The sequence below is a fragment of the Oreochromis niloticus genome, linkage group LG6 (genome assembly GCF_001858045.2).
Source record: "Oreochromis niloticus isolate F11D_XX linkage group LG6, O_niloticus_UMD_NMBU, whole genome shotgun sequence".
In the NCBI taxonomy this organism is placed as follows: domain Eukaryota; kingdom Metazoa; phylum Chordata; class Actinopteri; order Cichliformes; family Cichlidae; genus Oreochromis; species Oreochromis niloticus.
Window position 1 is genome coordinate 6,442,266 of NC_031971.2, and position 23,013 is coordinate 6,465,278.

General features: G+C 39.5%; 1 long non-coding RNA gene across 12 annotated transcripts in view; it reads right to left on the bottom strand.

Moving 5' to 3' along the window:
- The window catches only part of LOC100707654 (zinc finger protein 665), a 53,018-nt gene that overhangs the window by 1,380 nt on the left and 28,625 nt on the right, over positions 1–23,013 (bottom strand). Inside the window, exons 2-6 of one of the 12 annotated variants that reach the window (XR_003220430.1) lie at positions 21,815–22,162; positions 6,356–6,565; positions 4,933–5,249; positions 2,183–2,418; positions 133–251 (exon numbers count right to left, since the gene is read on the bottom strand). This is a non-coding gene — a long non-coding RNA (zinc finger protein 665). Of the gene's footprint in view, positions 1–132; positions 252–2,182; positions 2,419–4,932; positions 6,566–8,205; positions 8,558–21,139; positions 22,163–23,013 lie in introns of those variants that run through there. The other 11 variants (XR_003220437.1, XR_003220428.1, XR_003220431.1 and 8 more) reach the window with 11 other exon arrangements.

Sequence of the window (23,013 nt, forward strand, 5' to 3'; positions counted from 1 at the left end):
CGACAAGACATTTATAATTGAAGTATGATTGTATAAAACACCCCTGGTTTAGACCCTGTTTCTACCCAATAAGCCATTACACAGACCCACTGTATGCTTCACATATGTCTCAGTTTACCAATGTGCAATTACCTAAAGGGTAAGAGAGCATTTCCTCTTCCTTCAAACTTCTTCCACTCTGTCTTCATCGCTGCGCTCTGGACACTTGTTGCTCACCCCATCGTGTGAATGTCTCAGTTAGGTGCTTTTGACTAGAATGCACAGGATAAACACACAGTATTAATAAATTATTCACTGTATAAACAGCAGAGGGCATAGTACATATGTTCTCAAAATCTTTCATAAAGCGCTGCCCTCATTGCTAAAAGCTCTAACTTTCAGGAATGGAGGTGGCAATTAGATTCTGGAGCAGTTCTTGACCAGTGATGCCCAGCTTTCCTCACCGTCTTCCTTCTCTCACCCCAACCGGTTGCAGCAGATGAAACGAGGTGAGTAAAGACGAAATAGTCAGTGCATCATGGGAAGCCTCCAGCACTCTTGGCCAATTGCAGTGCAACTAAGGGAGGATTCAGGGTCAGCTAATCCAGCCCACACTGTAAGACTAATCTTAAAAACTGGGAGGTGGATCCACAGGAACGAACCTGAAAGCTGAAGGCTACTGAAAACACTACACTGAAGTTGGTTGCAGTGGCTCACAGAACATCTGATGTGGTGTGCTCATTTAAACGCAGGATCCAGAGGGTCTTCCAAAGGGTTCATTATGACAATGGTGATTTAGTAGATTTAACAGATGTAGGGTGCATTGATGGATTAATGGATGCATGTGTGGTGGCACGGAGGAGGATAACCAGTGAAGGTGACTAAGGGATGTTGACAATGCCACCTGGGGAGGGAGTTACACCCCAGGAAAGATTTCTATAGCCAATGTGGATTTTACACTAGCTACCAAAGCCCACAGGCTCGTTATTAGTTCCACTGCAAACCTCACTGTCACTCACACTGCAATCTAAATGGTGCAATCTACCTATTCCCGCTGTGTACACTCTCATACATCCGGGGGGGTCAATTCCACCTCACATGCCTAGTCCCACAACGAGCGGCCGTACCTCCACCAAAGCAACAAAACATATAAAACATGAAACAAATCAGTAAAAGAGATATAAACGTGACAAATACACCCTAAGGTAGTTCCTTATAAAAGCATGATTAAAATATATCAAACAATTTGGAGTAAAAGACCATAAAACCAGGAGTCAGTCAAGGCCAGTCAAGGCCAAATGACAACAAGGCTACAACAACACAGCAGCAGTGTTGCACAATCCACTGTCTAAAGGGCAATACTAAAATGAGCGGCTTTCCTGAAGAAATCAAACCACTTAGCCGCCTAACGCTATCGGCCACCTTTGATGGGAAAAGAATGCCAAGTGCCTCCGTGTGGTAGAGAAGCACAGCAGGTGTGGATGTTAGTGCTGCATTCGCGGACATCATGTAAAAGCCTACCCCAAATCTACTTCACTACACACGGATTGATTGATGGATGGATAGTAGTGATATAATGGGACTGTTTTCGCTCCCCGATCACCCCCTCAGGCATGCTGTACTGTATTTGGCACTTTTGCTAGTTCACGAGAGAGCAGAGCGTCACTGATAACCGGTGATAAGGGGGGATGTCAATATCAGGCACAGACAGTGGTAGGAAAAGTAAAGTTCTCTACCTGCTGATTCAAATGCATGATTTGTGATCAAAACCTTTTTAAAGCTGCGCATCTTGCGTTATATTCACACGGCTCTGTTGGTGCCTGTCTGGTTGCTCGAATAAAATATTTAATCTCATTTTGTTCATTGTTCAATAATCATGTTTTTATTTTTTTTTTTTAAAAACAATTAGATTGAGCAGAAGACAAACTTTATGTACATTAGAACTTTTCACAGTGGTCACTATTCAACATCGAAGAAAAGGGCGGTGTGAATGTGACGCCTGAGTAACCGCGCGTTATTACGCCCAACAAAACACCTATGCCCTCAATCCTGCGCACTGATATCCTTCTTGTAAACCCGAATTTTGAATCCGAGTATGGGTTACATTTCATTAGAGGCGCGCCGACATTTTTTTTCTCCAAGAAAAAGTGAAATCTTTCATCACTTTTTCTCAAACAGACGTCAGAGCAACGGAACCACGCACCGACATGACCGCCGCAGAAAAACAGCGGCAGCTGGCGCAGTGACTCTGGACAATCTTCTGACTCCCGAGATTCATCCACGATTCATCCACGTTTTAAAACTGGCTTGAAGACGCATCATATGAGTCAGTGTCAGCGTGGAGCCCCGACCTCCCACCCTCACAACCCTGGACCAACGACAGGGACGAGGAAGAGGCGGTTCTCCGGACATCGATGCATCAGAGTGGGCATGGTCACCCTTTCAAAACCCAGAGAAAACACAGGAACAACTTTGTGTTAAAGATGATGACTATGTATATTTATTTCTTTAAAAAGTCAAATTATTATTATTTTTTATAAATGCAAGTGTCACGGCTGCCGGGGCGAGTCGTGTGGTGAAGGAGGAAAGGACCCAAAATGCAGGCAGTTGACTGGTGATGAGAGTGACAGAACAGGCAGTGAGGAATGACAAATGACTGGAGAAACCTAAACTGGGAAAACTAAATGACAAACCTGAGAGTATAAGAAACAGGGTGCGGGGCAGAGAGACGCAGACAGAGGAACTGAACACCGTGGAACACAGACGAACCGGCAACAGGCAGGAGAACACACAGGGCTTAAATACACACAGCAGTAATCAGGGAATGAGAGACAGGAGGGCAACACACCTGGGAGAAATCAGAGCTGACGGGACAGGGGGAAACGTAAAGTGAACACACTCACATGAGACGGAGACCTTCAGGATAAAACAGGAAACTCAGACACAGAACCAGACAAGACACTGAACTAAACAGACAGATTCACAAGCAGACAGTGTGACACCATGGACAGACAGAGGGAACACAGAAATGGGACCAGGGCAGGCACAGAACAGAAACCTAACAAATGGAAAAATCATAATGGAAAACATAATCAGAATAAACAAAAGCATAAAGAAACACAAAACACTGAGTCGGCAGACTCAGGACCATAAGAGCAAGCTCTTATATACAGGGAGTGCAGAATTATTAGGCAAGTTGTATTTTTGAGGAATAATTTTATTATTGAACAACAACCATGTTCTCAATGAACCCAAAAAACTCATTAATATCAAAGCTGAATGTTTTTGGAAGTAGTTTTTAGTTTGTTTTTAGTTTTAGCTATTTTAGGGGGATATCTGTGTGTGCAGGTGACTATTACTGTGCATAATTATTAGGCAACGTAACAAAAAACAAATATATACCCATTTCAATTATTTATTTTTACCAGTGAAACCAATATAACATCTCCACATTCACAAATATACATTTCTGACATTCAAAAACAAAACAAAAACAAATCAGCGACCAATATAGCCACCTTTCTTTGCAAGGACACTCAAAAGCCTGCCATCCATGGATTCTGTCAGTGTTTTGATCTGTTCACCATCAACATTGCGTGCAGCAGCAACCACAGCCTCCCAGACACTGTTCAGAGAGGTGTACTGTTTCCCCTCCTTGTAAATCTCACATTTGATGATGGACCACAGGTTCTCAATGGGGTTCAGATCAGGTGAACAAGGAGGCCATGTCATTAGTTTTTCTTCTTTTATACCCTTTCTTGCCAGCCACGCTGTGGAGTACTTGGACGCGTGTGATGGAGCATTGTCCTGCATGAAAATCATGTTTTTCTTGAAGGATGCAGACTTCTTCCTGTACCACTGCTTGAAGAAGGTGTCTTCCAGAAACTGGCAGTAGGACTGGGAGTTGAGCTTGACTCCATCCTCAACCCGAAAAGGCCCCACAAGCTCATCTTTGATGATACCAGCCCAAACCAGTACTCCACCTCCACCTTGCTGGTGTCTGAGTGGGACTGGAGCTCTCTGCCCTTTACCAATCCAGCCACGGGCCCATCCATCTGGCCCATCAAGACTCACTCTCATTTCATCAGTCCATAAAACCTTAGAAAAATCAGTCTTGAGATATTTCTTGGCCCAGTCTTGACGTTTCAGCTTGTGTGTCTTGTTCAGTGGTGGTCGTCTTTCAGCCTTTCTTACCTTGGCCATGTCTCTGAGTATTGCACACCTTGTGCTTTTGGGCACTCCAGTGATGTTGCAGCTCTGAAATATGGCCAAACTGGTGGCCAGTGGCATCTTGGCAGCTGCACGCTTGACTTTTCTCAGTTCATGGGCAGTTATTTTGCGCCTTGGTTTTTCCACATGCTTCTTGCGACCCTGTTGACTATTTTGAATGAAACGCTTGATTGTTCGATGATCACGCTTCAGAAGCTTTGCAATTTTAAGACTGCTGCATCCCTCTGCAAGATATCTCACTATTTTTGACCTTTCTGAGCCTGTCAAGTCCTTCTTTTGACCCATTTTGCCAAAGGAAAGGAAGTTGCCTAATAATTATGCACACCTGATATAGGGTGTTGATGTCATTAGACCACACCCCTTCTGATTACAGAGATGCACATCACCTAATATGCTTAATTGGTAGTAGGCTTTCGAGCCTATACAGCTTGGAGTAAGACAACATGCATGAAGAGGATGATGTGGACAAAATACTCATTTGCCTAATAATTCTGCACTCCCTGTAGGTCAGTAATGGTATGATTTCAACTTTATCTTAGCTGCCATTCAAATGTAACTTAGAAATGTTGATATTTGTAACCGAGGACAAGGGATGAGTAAACGGGGCAAAGAAATAAATTGATAATTTATTTATTACATTAATTAGACATACAAATTCCCAGTTATTTCCAGACAGGACTTACAACACATCCTGCTGATATCCCAGCTGCACATGAGACTTACCACACAAATGGTGCGAAAAATAACACAACACTGCAAACCGTTAAACCCCTTTTAGCGACACTGCAATCGATTTACCTGTGGCACGCACCGCAAACAATTCGGGTCTCAGCACAGCTGGAAAGCAGCACTATGCATGACCTGTAATCTGGGATATAAGGGGAAGTGGCACAAAAAAATAAACAAACAAAAAAGGAGGTTAGTCCGCCCTTACACAACTCACTCCCAATCAATAACAGTCTTTACAGCTGGACGGACTAACCAAAACAAAATTCCAAATCAATCAAAAGGACGAAAAAAGGACAGCAGAGACAACACAGCTGAAAAACACAAACAACATTATCGATTACAATATTACCCAATAAAATATCAATTTTATGAAACCATTCAAAATCACAAAGCTAAAACAAACACTCAATATACCAACAATATTGATCAGTTGCCCTGCGCGCAGTCGATCTAGGGCTTGATCAATTCTTCTATTAAAACTCGTGGTCACACTAAAAAAGTCCAACAGCACACATTAAAAATGGGCACCTACCCACAGTGCCTGAGTCGATTCACTCCTTCATTGGAGATGGCTTGGTACGACCTGAGGCACTCAACAAGAAGGCTATTCAGATTATTAATATGGCGACGTACAGAGAGCAGAGTGCCACAGGCATGGCAGTGGCAATTAGAGGCAGAGCTGATGGTGCAGAATTGTGTTGGGTTTTTTTCAAAAGTCATATCACCAGACACGGGCACGTACCTGTAGTGTGACAGAAACAGTGTTGGCGCTGCAAACATGTCAGTGCCATTTTGCCATTTTGTTTGACAAATGATCCAAACAAAACGGCAAAAGTCTGTTACCGACAGTATACCCACTAGCACCCAAGTGAATTAATCGCCTCTGTTTTTTTCCACAGAAGAGCGCTGACTTTCCCAAATTTCCCACGTGTGGGACTTAACCCACACGTGGGAAATTTGGGAAAGTTTGAAAACAGTAAAAGTTAAGAAAAACACATTAGAATAGGAACAAGTAAAATATAATAACATACTTTACAACAATACTACACTCAAAAAAATGAAACCTTGACTTTAATTAAAATTATTTTGTCAACAGGTTCCAACAGTAACTGATATCTGTGAATTAAATCTAAGAAGCAGTTGAGCAGTAAGACAAAGTTGTTTCACTGCTGGATTACAAACAACCAAAGATAACTTTCAGGATTAGTCAAAGATCACTGGATAAGATGGATGGATACAATCAATTTAATCATTTGATGTTTTTTTAATTTCTTGGTTTCTCTTTAAATATGTTTCATATACAATACTTATCATATTTCCTACTTGTACATTATTCACATGATTTAATCTGTCTGTAATATAACAACTGACGATCAAAGATGATCATTTGTTAAGTGGCACTGTGAAGTAAACTCACACACTGGGTTAGAGCGGTGACCCTCGTAAGCACAGGAGTAGCTGTCGGGACCATCAGCATATTTTGTGTATAAGGAAGAAGATTCTCCAAGAATTTCCTCTTCATTCTTATACCAGACAAAGAATGAATGACCAGAAGGAAAACAGCTGCTCTGACAGATCAGCTGTGGGCCAGTGGAGGACCAAACCACCTGTACCTGTACATCTGGATCTGCAAAGAAAAATGACAGAATTTACCTGACTTAGATCAACCCTTAACAGGTTGCTTTTCAGGATGCAGTAAAATATTGCTCTGTATAAGTCATTACAAGCAGAGTTGGGTGTAATGTGTTCCAAAGTAACACTTTACTGTAATCACATTACATTACACATTACACTTCCCATTCTCTCCAACTGTGCACCACTGAAACATCAGAAATTACAGTCAAGATTAGCAAGATTTTAAACGTCAGAATTGTATTTTGTGTTCATCTGAAGACAATGAAAACAACACACTCATTTTCACTCCCCACACGAGAGCATCAGCACCACAAAATGAGTTACTTGAAAAAGGCAACGCGCTTTCCAAAATGAGAGACTGGGCAGCCCCAGTGTCGCGCAAAATTACAATCGGCACACGATCCTCCTCATTTCCAGTCAGTGAGGCGAACCCTTGTGAAATGAAAGGTCGGTAACTGCTGTCAAGACTGTCATTTCCTGGTTCATCACTGACGGGATTAGGAGTAGAAATCGACCGAACAAAACCAACACCTTTTGGCTTTTTCAATGTGTGAGTTTGCTCTTTGCGACAAAGCGACGGACAATTGGCAATGAGATGGCCAGTATCATGGCAATAAAAGCATTCTCGGACAGTCATGGGAACCTGATCAGAGCGCGTTAGACGCTTAGGAGAAACCCTCAAACTCCTCGCGGGTTTAGACAACAGAGCACATTCACGTCGCACAGCTGAAAACGTAGCGCGATGGGTCAACACAAACTCATCTGCGAGAACAGCAGCTTTAGACAATGAATCCACCTTTTGCTCATTGAGATACACAAGAACATTTTCTGGAAGACATGTTTTGAATTCTTCCAAAAGAACCAATTCTCTTAGCTGAGCAAAGTCCTTCACTTTACTTGCAGCTAACCACTTATCAAACAAGAGAGTCTTCTCCCTGGCAAACTCTACATATGTTTGGTGGGCAGATTTTCAGTGTTAATAGATCATACCTGTTATTAATCTCTGTCTCTCTTCCACACCATGTCTTTATCCTATTTTCCTTCTCTCACCCCAACCGGTCGCAGCAGATGGCCCCGCCCCTCCCTGAGCCTGGTTCTGCCGGAGGTTTCTTCCTGTTAAAAGGGAGTTTTTCCTTCCCACTGTCGCCAAAGTGCTTGCTCATAGGGGGTCATATGATTGTTGGGTTTTTCTCTGTATCTATTATTGTACAATCTACTGTACAATATAAAGCGCCTTGAGGCAACTGTTGTTGTGATCTGGCGCTATATAAATAAAATTGAATTGAATTGAATTGAAAATTAATCTCCTCTGCAGCAGTGACAGACTCTGCTCACCTCTAAAAGTACCCACAACTGCACCAAAGAATAAAACTGTGAAAAGTGGATTATTAACATTAGGGAAGTTGTCCGATCGATTTCCTCAGCCTCACAGAAAGGTGGTTACAGCAGGATGATTATGTTAGTTTAAATGAATCAACACCCCAACAGCAATCACACCAGCTTATTAATCAGCCAAGTCCCAGACAGAGTTTTCATTCATTTGAAAGCCTGATGCTTAGCCTTCTCCACCCCAGCTGGAAAACTCAGAAAGCTGTTTTATTTGTTATCATCTATCATCCATCTGTGCCTTACACAGAGTTTCCATTGGTGGAGGGACTCGACCAAATTGGAGCAGGGCCAAGCGGTGGGTTTGGTGAGTCACCACCAGTTGCCACAGACGCCTCCCCAGTAGGTTAGGGTGCGGTCCACGAGGGCCGTGGGGTCAATGGCCGTTGGACCAGCCAATGAGAGTCACGGCACATAAATGTGTTGGAGCTGCAAGCTGTCGTCCTGCCATGGTCACAGCAGCCTACATGAAGAGGCGGGGGCCTAGGCTCTCCCCTCCTCTCCAGGATGGCTACTAGGCTGTGGCAGTGGGATCACCCCCTGTTCCACTCACTGAGAGCAGTTCATGTGCCAGGGCCATTGAATATGGCATTGAGTTCTGGAAAAACAGAGACACAAAAAAGAAAACTGACGATGATAAGCTCTGGACTCATGTTTTAAAATCAGTTTTGCTGAGTAGAGCAGGTCCACAGTTTGATCAAATTAATGTTTGATTTAATTTAATGTTATTGCATTTATAACTGTTGAATGATTGTGGCTGGGTCCTTAGTTAAAGTGTATGCTCTAGAACATAAAGGATCATTTCCCAAGCAGTAAAATCAGCTTAAAAATGATCCAACAACAAAAACTGCTCCATTCAGAAAAGAGCTGCTGTTAAAAAAAAGTGCTTCTGCTGGTGTTCTTGTGATCAGTAAGCTAACTAATGAAGCTCTGCAATGTGAAAGTGTTATTCACAAGCACACAAAAGGTGCTCTCTAAAACCTTAAACACCAAACAGTGTGAACTTTCCATTTAAATGAAGAAAGAAGAACCGTTTTTAAGGATGACTGGGACATAAAGTTTAACAGGACAGCATATTCAGGACTTATTTTTCACTGAATAATGAAAAGAGGCAACTTTCTTCTGGCAGTTCAGGAATTAACTGCAAGAAGATTACACTGACCTTTTCTTTGGTAAGATACAAACCAGTGATTCTTGAGATAAGGGACAAAACATGTCCAGCAGATAAAACCCAATTTTGTGGTTAAAAATATGCATACAAGTGTTAACCCAACTGCCTAAAAGACAAACCAAGGCAATGTTTATACAACAAAAGTATGATTTTGCATTTTTTATAAATATATATTTACTTTAAATGGTACAATACATTACCAGTACCTTAAAAATCCATTGTCCAGAAGCAGATGTGATAATATTAAAATACAGAAAAACAATTAAAAGTAATGTAAAATTAAACATCATGGCTCTCGTCACTAAGTATTTAAGTCAATACCTTATATAATATCAAAATATGCAATTGAAAATTTATTTTTACATATTTTTTAAGTGATTAATATCGTGTCCTGAGTTTTTGTCAACACCATCAGATTTTTTTTAAAAGTACAAAAAAATCAGGAATTATTGTGGGTAGCTTACACTCTGAGGACCCCTTTACCACTTCCTGTTTGATACACATGCCATGAGGTCACTGCTGTGATAATTTTTTTTGTTTTTATTTCATTTATTGCATACCTTTCTGCTAAAACTCTGTGTCACAACCATAGTGCGTCAACACCAAAGTCGATGTAATCCAAGATTTCTTTATTTATTTTTTTTGTAAAAAGAGCTTCATTTAGGTTCCTGTGTATTTACTTCCTGTGTATTTTACTGATATTTCTGCTTCACAGATGTGTCAAATATTATCAAATTTGCCTTATCTTGAATCTCATTGTTTATGTATACATTATTAATCCTGTAGGAAAATGCTTAGTCCTCTGCATTTAACCCATTCACTCAGTGATGCAGGTGGCAGCTACCAATCCAGGATAGCCGCTGTTCGTTGGATTTGAATGCCCAACCTTCCGATCATGTGGCATCTACTGAGCTAGCTGTGCCCTGAGAGCTGTTCTTTAAGTGATGATGCATGAATCCTGCTTCCGGGCCTAAACTACTCTGTGTTTATTAAGCCTGTTGTGCTGTTAAAATGTTTTAATGCTTTTTATCTTGTTCTATTACATCTGAACAAGCCCCTAAAAACAGTCAGTGATCACTGTCAGCCTAACCATCGGGAACCCTCACGTTAACTTTTATCAAGTGGAAAAAAGTTAGCCTTCATCCTCCAGCTTCACTGTGTTTATATTATGCTAACATAGCTGTGTCGCTAGCGATCATGTAGCACATCACTATATACCAGCTAGCCCAACTTTAGTAACCCTACAGAAGTCACTGCTGTTTAGTTTTCTGTCTTCATTTATGTTGGAAGTGACAGCAGAGCTGGTATATCATGTTTAGGTGGAATCAAGCAATCTAACTTATAACTAATTAAATTTCATATATTCTGTTTTCATGGATGCCTCGATGTTACACCTGGTAGAGCAGCCACACTGATCATTTTGTTAAAGATGAAAGAATTTAGACAGTTTGTAACGCTCAGTGATGCTGCAGAGTTCCTTTGACTTTGGGATCTGCAGCAGAGTTTGGACCTGGAAACGGCTGATGACGTCAGACTTAAAGACCGGATAGCATCTCTATTGCTTAATGCATAATTGTGTTGTGAATATTCATCCTTAATCTGTAAAAAAGCATCAGGTTCAGAAAAATTATAGTAATTACAAAATGGTACATTTCAGGCTAGAATAGCAAAGGGGAACCTGTCAGTAGAGGAACGAAAGAGAAGGAACAGGGAGGATCAAAAAAGGAGAAAAAAATTAACAACCAGCCTGAGTTGAAGAAATAGTTTCTCATAAAGGAAAGGGAAAGATGGAGAAATAGAGTGAAAGAGGGAAAAATAAAGAACACCAGTGATCTGAAAGGAAGAGAAAAAAGGCAGAAGAGAAGGTTTTGGGAACAAGCACAGAGAGACAAAAGGAGAGAAAGTACAGCAGGGTCTAAACACACAACCACAGAGTACTTTAGGAATCAAGGAGTAGTAGGCAGCTACTTGCTGGTGAACTATTAAGATGTAGAACTTGACATGTGCAAAAACAGAATTGTTATGATGTGTCTTGTGATATTACAAAGGTTGTTAAGGTTTAATTGTCATTTTGAAAGAAACAATATCTTGTTTTCTACTAGTGTGTCACCACCATCAGCACCTTGTCAACTCCATAATATGGAGTTTTTGTTTATTTTTCTCTTTTGGAGAGCCATATATTTTCCTCCCTCATGATCTTCCAATAAAAATACATAATTTTCTCAATAAATGTGTAATTTGCATGCTGCTTAATATGATTGTTTCTTATACAGATTAAATACAAGCTTCTGAAAATATGTATGACTGTAACCTTAATAATAAAAAGCCAAAACAATCTTACTTTTAAATGTGGTAAAATTACTCTGAAAACATATGTGCATAAACAGTAGAATAGAGAAGCTGCTAATAGCCAAAATAGCTGAAACAACTTAATTTAAAATATATATTTTTGCATTTCTTTGTGTCTGACGGTGTTGACAAAAACCTTGCACTTCTCCAGCAAAAATATAAATTATTAAAAAATGTTACACCTGGGAGATTGTACCAAAACATGGTGAGACAGCCAAAACTTTGTGTAACAATTATATATAAATATGTTTTTGAAAAATCAAAAAATATATTTTAGAAAATTAAACCTGTTTTGTCCCTAATCTCAGGAATCATTGACACAACATTCTTCTTCTGTTTGAATAAATGTGTAATCCTGATTAATGGTGAGTTTTTATATGTTTATTGATCCATCTCTTCCTTTTCATGTTCTGTTCTTCCTCAGAGTGTAAAGGAGAAGACAAAGTGATCCAGGAACAAGGAGATGTCATTGCTACTGAAGGAGACACAGTTACACTTGAATGTAGATATGAAACATCTGATACATATCCATATTTGTTTTGGTACAAACAAGAAATATATTACTTCCCAAAGTATGTTTTACAACGTGATAAAGGATCAGAGAATAACGCTCTAGAGTTCCCAAAAGAGAGATTTGATGCTGAGTTTAACGACAAAGCAGTTCCTCTGAAGATCCAGAAGCTTCAGCTGTCTGACTCTGCTGTGTACTACTGTGCTGTGAGGCCCACAGTGACAGGAAACACCAAAACTCTGTACAAAATAGTGATGTGTCGGTCGCGAACGAAACGGCTCTTAGAGCCGCATCTTTGAAGTGAACGACGCGAGCCGGCTCTTTTTTTTTTTTCTTTCTCTCACCCTCTCTCTCTCACTTTTTTCCCGCTTCACTCCGCACGTGAGCCTTTTGCTTTGCACTGGGAAGAGGGGGGAGGGGCGGTAGTTACACTCGCAGTAGCACAGGAACAGAGCAGGAGGGAGAGACAGAGAAAGAGAGCCAGGGACAACAACGTCACATTAGAAAGGTGTAGTAATCATCCACAACTATTTTCAGTTGCGGATGATAAAGGATTCAGAAAGTTTATTCATGCAGGCCCATATGACAGAGAATGTGCATCTTCTTTTTGTTTTCATAATTTATATTTTATTGTGTTGTGGTTTGCAGTGTTTTGTGTTGTTTCCTTTTAATTTGTTTAAAAGGAAAAAACTGAAAATTTAAAAAGTTAAAAGTTGAAATGTAAATAGTTGGTTTTTGTATTATATGATTTATTTATTACATTTTATGTGGAGTGAATAAATAAAAGTATATTTACGGTGGCCGCTAGAGACACAACAGAAGTGCTCCAGGATGCTTGGCGCAGTGTTGAGCTTTTGTTACCTAGTGGCTACACAAGCCAGGAAGTACCAACGACCGTATTTGGTGTGTGGTAGTATTTTTTTAAATTATTTTTTAATTATTTGAATATATATGAGTGCTTGTGTATAACTACACAAACAATACACATATGTTTTCAATTGTGTAATTTAAGTGATGTAGGTAGCTCTGTTTAGGAAGGTTAGTTAACGCTAGAAATGTGTTTTGGAGTTTGTATGTGTTTTGTCTCTAGGGGCCAGTGTATATATTTATATATAAACATATATAAATAAAACCACAGTTTGTTTTTAACATTCATTCCTTTTGTGCATAATTTTACATTGTTGTTAATAATAAATTAATTAAAGCAACAAAACAACCTGAAGCGCCGGTTGGGAGCCGAAAGAGCCGGTTCTCTAAAAAGAGCCAGAAATCCCATCACTAGTACAAAAACCTTTGGAGCAAAGACAACAGAATACTCCACAACATCCACTAGAGGGAGCCACACACTGTTAAACTGTGAAAGTCCACCTGTAGGTCTGAATTCTCTGTTATGATGATTAAACAAAGTCTTATCTATAACTAGTTATGCTACATTTTATTACTGTGTTGTTGTTTGATTTTTTCTGTGTTTCTCGCATTATGCATAATATGAAGACTTGTTTTGTGAAAGTTTTATATTATAGATATTATTTTGCTGTTTTTCTGGACCCTCTGAAAAACACTTTTACACTACAAGGATGTAGAAGCATCTCATGTAGTTTTTGTGTTTTCTGGGACTGTACTGATGTGTCTTACATAATTAAACAAAGCTGTAGTCATTAGAGCCCTGCACTACTTTGTGTTATCCAGATAACTTCAGGGTTGCCCTGGGTTTCTGTGGTACGAAGGCGGTTCACTTCTCACCAAGACAAATCACCAAAGAAACTTATGCTGTGAACCTAACCTGCCTCACAAAAGGTTCAGTTCCACATTAGAGATCAACCAGTATGACATCACCACCCACCAACCAATCAATTCTCCAGGAAACAGGTCATCATTCCTGGAAGATCCTTTGGACCTCCATGCAACAATAGGAACGTCTAAAGTTTTGGGGGGGGGTTAAATATTGAGTAATGTCCTTCAGTTTCTCTGGTGAGCATCAGTAAGAAGTAATAAACAATCTAGATTTTTATTTACTGGTCCACCCCAAGGACCGGGTCCCCCAGAAACAAATTTACAATCAATGTGTTACTTTATTGGCATTAATGTCTGATGCTAAAACAGGAAACCGGCTCTGTACTTGCTGACATATCAAATTTGTAGTAAAGTTTTATTCTATTTTTATATTTAATCTTTACTCTCAAACTCTGAAACTGCAGCTGGTCTGCATGTGAGAGAATAAAAGCTCAGGGGCTGGTTATGTTCTGAGTTCTGAGCTTTTCCACTGATTCTCAAATAGAGTCTCTGTTGGGAGAATATGCTTTATGAGTGCACGATGTAAGTGACAACATCTTGTTATACTTCAGTCTAATCTTCTGTTGCTGAGTCTGTTTCACTCTCCTGGAAACACAGAACACACATGAAGATCACCTGTTCTATCGATCTCATTAATTTCGCTTTGATTTGAGATAAACTGAAGAGATTTCCAGACTTCTCTGTCAGTCAGCTTTAATCTTTAAATGGATCCAGTTTAAAGTTCCACAGCTGTAATGTGCAGCTGTGACCTTAGAAACAAACAGCAGCAGTGAGAGCGCACTCACAGATGAAATTATTAACTAAAATTCAAATGTTTACTGTGTTAAATCACCAGATTAACTGAAACATTTTCCGCAGGATTCATTTCTTGTCTTTTTAACATCAGTCTTGTAGTTGCTGGTATAGTTTTATGTTCTTTATAGATGTTTAATCACCATTTGATAACATCTCTGGATTAGGTGATACTCATAGGGATCATTTTCAGTGGAAGAAGAGTCATTTAATCCCAACAGATCCATGAACCACGCCTTTCAGATTGGTCAGATGCTGCCATCATCATGCAGGGTAAACCCTGGTTTAACTTCATAAGTTTATAACAAGCTTCATGTGATGATTTATCCTGACGACCAGTGTTAAAGTAAGATAATGGAAAGATGTCCTGGGTGTGCTGAATGAGGTTTGGAGTACAGCACCCTCTTCAGCTCACTTTGCATTGATGAGCATGAGCAGAGGGAGACCTTGGGTGTTGCAGTTTTTCTTGGTTTTATGCAGTTTGTGCGTTTGTTGATAATGTTTTCATGCACTGACGTGTTTTATTAGCTGTGCAGTGACTGAATAAAGCAGAACTAACAGCCACAGAAGTGTATCTGATTTCTTTGTGTGCTTCATCAGTTTCTCTCATCCTTAGTGTGCCGCAGCTATTTTTGGTCACTAGTTAGGAGCATCAAAGGTTTTTTCCACATATAAGTTTTTAAGCACATTTAGTAAAAGCCCACTGCTGTTTGGACACATAAGACTAGGATGTAAGAATTCAGGGATTGTGTGAGGAAGCTTTATCATTTGCTTTCCTTTACAGTTCATGCTGTAGGCTAACTAAGGTGTTATTTTTAAAGGCTTTGATTTCATGCAGTTCTCAAAATTGTGGGGAGAAATATTTTTAAACACATCTGCATTTATAGACAATGACCTGAAGATGGAAATGTGGTCTTAAAAATTAGAAATTACAGTTTGTCACTTTTGCTTTTAAGAGACACCAGGCAGCAGACAAAATCTGCTCAGGAAGTTAATCCCACATAAGAAATGCCAAAACATGTGCATTACTGAGAGTCATCCAGTATTATTATCAGAGCTGAGAACTTTAACCTGCAGCTCAAACAGGTTTCATTCAGAGTGTGTGTGCAGGATGCAGTCGCAGCTTTTTGTTCTGCAGGTTCCTCCTTCAGTCTGACCTTCTGGATGATGATGATGATGACGACTGCAGCATCAGTGTCATTTCTAAAGCCTCATCAGCCTGAATGGAAACAGCAAGAAGAGGAGCTACACAAGTGAATATGAAAGGCTTCATTTAGGAGCGGTAGAGCTGCTGTGTTCTCTCTATTGTTCATTCAGTCCAAGAGAAAATCATGTTCCTGCTTTTCATTTGGATGATGATAGTCTCCTTTCAGACTGGTGAGTCATCAAAAGATGGAGTGAGATGTAAAAGGAGATGATAGACATGAAAATATTTGGATGTTGTTTGAATTGATTCACTTTTTATGAACTAAACTTCACTAAAGTTTAAAGATACAGAAACATCATGGTGAAATATGTCCTCTGAGGATTTACTGACACCAACTAAAGATGTAGTGACACCGTGACTCTCTCCTGCAACTATTCAGGCTCTGAAACTTACTTCTTCTGGTACAAACAGAAAGCTAATTCACATCCAGAGCTTCTCATCACCTACTATTCAGAGAAAACAGAAAGGATGAAGTTTATACATGACAATCAAAAAAAGGAGTTTCATCTGGAGATCTCCTCTGCTGCAGTGACAGACTCTGCTGTGTACCAATGTGCTCTGCAGCCCACAGTGAAAGGAAACACCAAAACTCTGTACGAAAACCTTTGGCGCAAAGACAACAGAATATTCCACAACATCCACTAGAGGGAGCCACACACTGTTAAACCTCTGATGCTTGTGTCATTGGACCGATGACAAGGACAACAGAGCTGCCGTGGAAGCACAAAACTATTTGATTGGTTGAGCCATTAAGATGGCCCTGCCCACTGAAGTTGAGCTGATCCAATGACATTATTTGTTGATCATTGTGCTGCAGTGGAAGAACATTGCTCATGTGCTGTCTGTCTGGCTTTAATAACTCCAAAGACATCTTGCTGCACCTCTTTTTGCTTCTATCTCACATTATAGGTGAGTTTAAGAACAGGGATTAAAGTTAGTTGAAAACTGCTGCATTAAGCAGATATACAGACTGTATTTCACTACTTTTCATCTTTCTTTTTCCAGGACTAACAGCCGGAGACTCAATCACTCCTGAACAAGCTGAAGTCACTGAAACACAAGGACGATCTGTCACACTCACATGTAACAATCAGACAAATTATACACATCCAGAGCTTCACTGGTACAGACATCATTCTGACCTTCAGGCTCCTCAGTTTATACTCTGGAAAGGAGCAAGATCACGGAGTGGTGTTCAGTATATTCCTGATGATCGATATGACTCAGAAGCATCTTCTACATCAACTAATCTGACCATAACAGCCCTAACCCTGACAGACACAGCTCTCTACTACTGTGCTCTACAAACACAGTGATACAAAGTGTAGAAGAGGCTGTACAAAAACCTGAACACAGATATCTGACTACTCTTCAAAGAGGAGGGAAGTGGTATTCAAAGCACAGCTTCATATCAGATGGATTCTGCTAATTCCTGTTTTATCAGAGTCACTGTGGTTACAGCTGCTAATGAAACACTGTGGGAGGACTCACATGAGCAGCAAATCCACATCAACCACAAACCAACTGTAGGAACGTTCAAACGCAAAGAAACAATAATGAAATAACTACAAACAGTGAAAACTGTTCATGTGAAATATGTATAGTCAGGACTATATTTTATAACTTTCTTATTCAGTGTTTAAAAATCAGAAACAAAATAAAATAACCCAGTTTCACACGTAACAAACTCACAACATTTTTGATAAATTATAATCTAAAGCTGCTTCATTCCTGCATGACCTACTTTGACATTCTCACAGTTTTTTCTATCATGGTTTAAACGTCTGCTTTAAACTTTCCTGACATTTGACATGAATCATCTGAGTCTGTTTGATTTTTCAGTGATGTCATGTGTACAGTTTCTCACCTGTGTGTTTGGTCTGATTGGATTTTTACTGCAGTGTCGTTGTTCACTCACTCACTCCCCAACTGATGTTTCATAAATAATTAGAAAAAATAATAATGATGAAATAATTAGCAAAGAAATCAAGTAAGTAAAACATGATAAGAGTGAAAATGAAAACCTGATTAAAATTCAAGAAATGTAAAAATGTGACTATGGTGGTTTGGGTTCTTTCTTCATCTTTTTTGAGTTTTTCCATCTTAAAATGCTTAGTAGAGTCTTGTGATTTATTTAGTTAATGCTATATACTGTTCCCATTCTTTCCCCTCCATTAGTCTCAGTGTTCATCTTTTATTTGTTCTCGTTCCGCTGTTTTCCCTTTTTTGGCAGCTTTTGTTTTTTTTTCTGTCTTGTGTTTGTTTATTTTTTAATACCTGACTTACTCTTTGCATTTTTTGGCTTTGTAATTGTCCTGATAAATCCGGATTAAATACTTGTTGAAGTCCTGTCCCCACCATGTTGCATTTGTGTCCATAAGATATCGCCACATAGCTAATTATGACACACAGTACATGCCAGAAGTCCTCAAAGTGTTTGATAATAACTGAATGTAAAGTGTTGTTACGGTGAGACAAACTCTTAGAACAGCAGCTGATTCTGTGTCAGACAGATGTGTCGTAAAGAATTATTTCATGAAGTGTGAGAGATTTCCTGTATCTGTGCTTGTGTCAGTGGAGCTGACGCAGCCTGTTAGACAAGGAGCTCTTACTGTAAGAGGCTCATAGATAACAGCTTGTTCAGTGACCTTCTCTCCACCACAACTTCCAATATATCCAGTTTGCATTCAGCCTTCCTCATCGCTTTATTCAGTTTGTTGGTGTCACCAGGAATGTGGCTTACGGGAATACAGCTGATGACCTGAGTGGATTTTTATGTGCTGACGAGTCAGTAAAACATTTTCCGCTGGTGTTACAATGGTACGATTTTTCCCTTGTATACATTCTGCTGTCTTCACAGAAGAGGTGATCATTGTTACCTGTGTGGATTCTGGGCTGTGTATTTATATTCAGGACTTATTCTTTCAGATTTATTCCCAAATATCCTGTGTCAGAAAAACATCGACTCCCTATCTACATTTTCACACTGAATATGTAGGAGGGGAGGGTGATGCCTTCTTTTTGGCTTGGACACGTACAGCTCTACATTTTGAGTTGATCCTGAGTCTAATATTCACTTCCTTTCTGATCTTGACTTTCAGCTACAGCAGAGTTTTAACTGTGTTTCTATTGAAATTTTTTGTCTTACAGACTTTCCTTTGGGATTAATAAAGTATTCTGATTCTGATTCAAAGTGTTGAACACTACAAGCCACATTCGCCCTTCACACACTGATGATGTGTTTAAGGATCACGGACTGTAGACTTCCTGCTGTAAGATCTCCAAGGAAAGCAGAGCAGCACAAAGATGTGCAGAGTGTAAAGCTGTCAGCAGGGGGAATAACACAGGGCTGTGAATGAGTCCTACCACTGTGATCAGGCTCCTCCTTCTAATCCACCAACTTAGTGTTGATGAAGACTAAACAGAGAGATCACAGCTTCTTTATACTTGCTGTAGCTCACTGTTACTCTACACTGCAGATATGACACCTCTGTTCATCTGAGTGCTGCTGGCTGCTATGTGCTTTGGTATGAACACAACTCTGTTTCTTTGATATCAATCCAACATTGACATGATTTTTTAACAGCACACTGATACTGTATGCATTCTGTAAAACACCAACAGAGTACAAAAAGACAACCTGAAATGAAATAAAATCTAAAAGAAATTAATTGCATTGATTAAGCAGGTCTTCTCGGTGTGTTCTGTTCTGTGATGTAGTAGCTGCAATGACAGCAGTGCAAAAGAGATATAAGAGAAGAAACCATATGTTTTCTGCATAACTAAATAACAAACGCACGTTCTGGTTTGCACTTCATTCAGTTAGGAAACTGTTTAACAACTTCTACATAGAAAATTTATTCCTCAGTAGTGTTGGCCAAGTTACTTTGAAAAAGTAATTAGCTATAGTTACGTTTTCAAAAAACTATACTATTGTAACTTAGTTACAATATTATAAAAGTAACTAAATACGAGGAAAAGTAACTATTGTGTTACTTTAGGAAAAAAAGTTTAACCCTCTGAGGTCCAGGGTTGATTTGACCTCTACATGTCTACTTGCCTTGTTTGGTATCATTCTTTTCAGCACAACCTCACATCTGAATTTACAGTTATGTTTTCATTAGTACAATTGATTAAAAACAACAACAACAACATGAAATCAGATATATTTTTTACTGTAACAACAACAAACATGTTTCACAAATCATTTTCATAACATGAAATGCAAATAGAAATTGTAAATTTAATAAACCTATGCACAAGTTTTGCAAATAAAAAAAGTTACATGCAACTATTTACCTAAAAATGCAGGAAAGACTAAACTATTTACAGAACACTCCGATTCTGCATCAAATAAGATGCCACACAAATTATTTGTGCTAGGGCTGCACGATTTTGCATAAAATGAAAATCACGATTTTTTTGCTTAGAATTGAGATCACGATTCTCTCACGATTTTCTTTTCCAGTATAAATATTTATTGCACTTATTAACTGCACATCAACTTCGTAACAGTTGAGACTTGTTAGCAGAGGTATGAAAATGCGCAGGAAAATCTGACATGTATGGCCAACTTCACCGACGATACATGGGAGGAATAAACACACATCAGCCTTCGGCCATTTTGATGAACGCATACGCCCCCTAGAGCGCGGCAACTTTATTCACAGCCACACCAATGTAAAGCACACATCAAACATAAATGAACCATTTGACTGTCTCCATAATTGAGAGCATTTTCTCTTCTTATGTCAACAAGACTGAACATAAAAACAATAAATGAACATAAAAACAATAAATGTCTCACATTTTGTCGTTGCCGCAAAATGTTGTACTGCTTGTAATTCCGTTTCCACCGTTGCTCAACACTGCGTGTATAGAGCAGGTAGTGCAACATTTGAAAAATATTTGCGGGACGGCACTGTGTAGCGTTTGTCTAGGGTGTTGATCATTTTCCTAAATCCCTCGTTTTGCACAGTGTTGATGGGAGCCATATCTTTAGCCAGGTGATAAGTGATAGCCTCCGTAATTTCTTTGTGCCTGCAGGAGTTCGACGGGTATGGGGAAGCGCTGTATAAGGTTCCCGTTATTGATGTGGTTGACCGGGACGGATTTTCTCCTGTCACTTTCTTGGCCTTTACAGCTTCGTCATCTCTCACGTGCTCTCCGTTGTTTTTTCCCTGCCAGCTGGCTTCGTGGTATAAGGCTCCGCCCTTGTCATTTGTTGAGCAGGAAGAGTGAGCGCTTGTTTTCATGCAGATTATGTCCCGGATCAAAATGCGGTACAATCGTCATCTTTTTTTTTTTTTCTCTTTCTTTTTTTTAAATCATTGTCATTTGGAAATGAGATCGCACATAAGTATGAATTGAGATCGCGATTTTCTAACGATTAATTGTGCAGCCCTAATTTGTGCCACTCCAAAAAATGATTTCTCTCCACTGTAAGACAGAGGAGAACATCACATACTTTTAAAATGAAACTAACCATAACCTCCTTCCTACCATGCTGTGTCTACCATTAGTTACTATGCTGACTTGTTTAACTTTGCGCTCTACACAGCTTGCTAAACTGTTAATCTTGTTAAAAGAGTACACCTCTATATGTGTATTTTTATGTGGCGAAACAAATGAGTACCACGTCTGAATGCCTTCCCACAAGTTTTGCAATGATATGGTTTCTCACCTGTGTGGATTTTCATGTGCTCTGTTAAATTACTGTTACGGCTGAACGTTTTCCCACATGTTTTACAATGATATGGTTTCTCATCTGTGTGCATTCTCATGTGCTTCACTAAAGAACTATGTACAAACTTTTTTCCACATATTTTACAATGATATAGTTTCTCACCTGTGTGGATTCTCATGTGCTTCACTACAGAACACCTATGTACAAACTTTTTCCCACATGTTTTACAGGAAAACGGCTTCCCCCCTGTATGGATTCTATAATGTATATCCATTTCATAATTATATTTATAGACTTCTCCACAAACATCACATTTTAAAGACTTTTTAGTTTTGTCAGACTTACACTGACTGTCTGGTGTAGGTTGGTATTCTACATTATTGTGACCTTCTTTCTTCCCTGCTCCCTGATATTCTCTCACAGCTACAGCAGAGCTGACACAGTTGAGATGGTCTCTTTTTGGTTCTGGTTCACTGTGGTCTTTTTCCTCAGCAGCAGTCACCATAAAGGCATGAATCTCCTCCTTCAGTACCAGCTGCTCTCCCTCCTGACTGCTAGAGAGTTGCTCCTGTTCCTCTTTAATCTGTGGAGGTTCTGGTTCCCCCTGGTCCAGATTGGGGCTCGTCTCCTGGTTCCACAGCTGCTGGTCAGCGACAACTTCCTCCTCCTTACAGACATGCTGCTGTGGGACATCTGGAGGGGGAAAAGGAGACAATTAAAAGAAAAGTGATGTGATAATAGAGGGGAAAAAAAATCATACTGAGCAAATAGACAACACAAAAAAATAATTAAATTATGCTTGATATCTATGGCTCTTGGCTAGCTTAGCGTTAGCATGCTGTCTGCACAGGTGCTTGCACAGAGCCATAGTTGTGTTAGCAGCTGTTTTGTCCTAGATGCAGTTTCTACTCTACCATCATGGTCTCCTCCTTTTGTGCAATGAAAATAAATGTAATGGCATATGGCAAATGTCATGTAATTAATATATCCTTAGTATCCTTATTTTCTTATTACATTGTTTTATGTACTTTAATAATGAAGGTTTGTAAAGCAAGGCCACTTTTGACTCACAAACTAAGTGCTCACCCAGACTGAAAACAGGAAGTTAGTGTAGAGCTGTACAAGTATATTTATAACTACAGGAAGCCAGACAGAAAAGAGGAACTTTGCCATATAAGCAATGTTTGTATTGAAACTGTGACGTGTAAAGTACCAAAATAATACCTATATGAAACACAGTTTATGATTCTAATGTTAGAGATCCTGCAACTGGCGTTTGGGCTGTGCAGGACACTCTCGCTTCCGGAAGATGATTGAATAAAAAGAAATATAAAATGTTTTAACTAGAGATGGACCGATCCGATATTACGTATCGGTATCGGTCCGATACTGACCTAAATTACTGGATCGGATATCGGTGAGAAATTAAAAATATAATCCGATCCATTAAATATATAAAAAAAAAACCCACCTCACAAAACTTGCCACACAGCTTAACTCGGCTCATAACCGTAGCATGTCGGAGCAGTGTGCTTCACGTGATA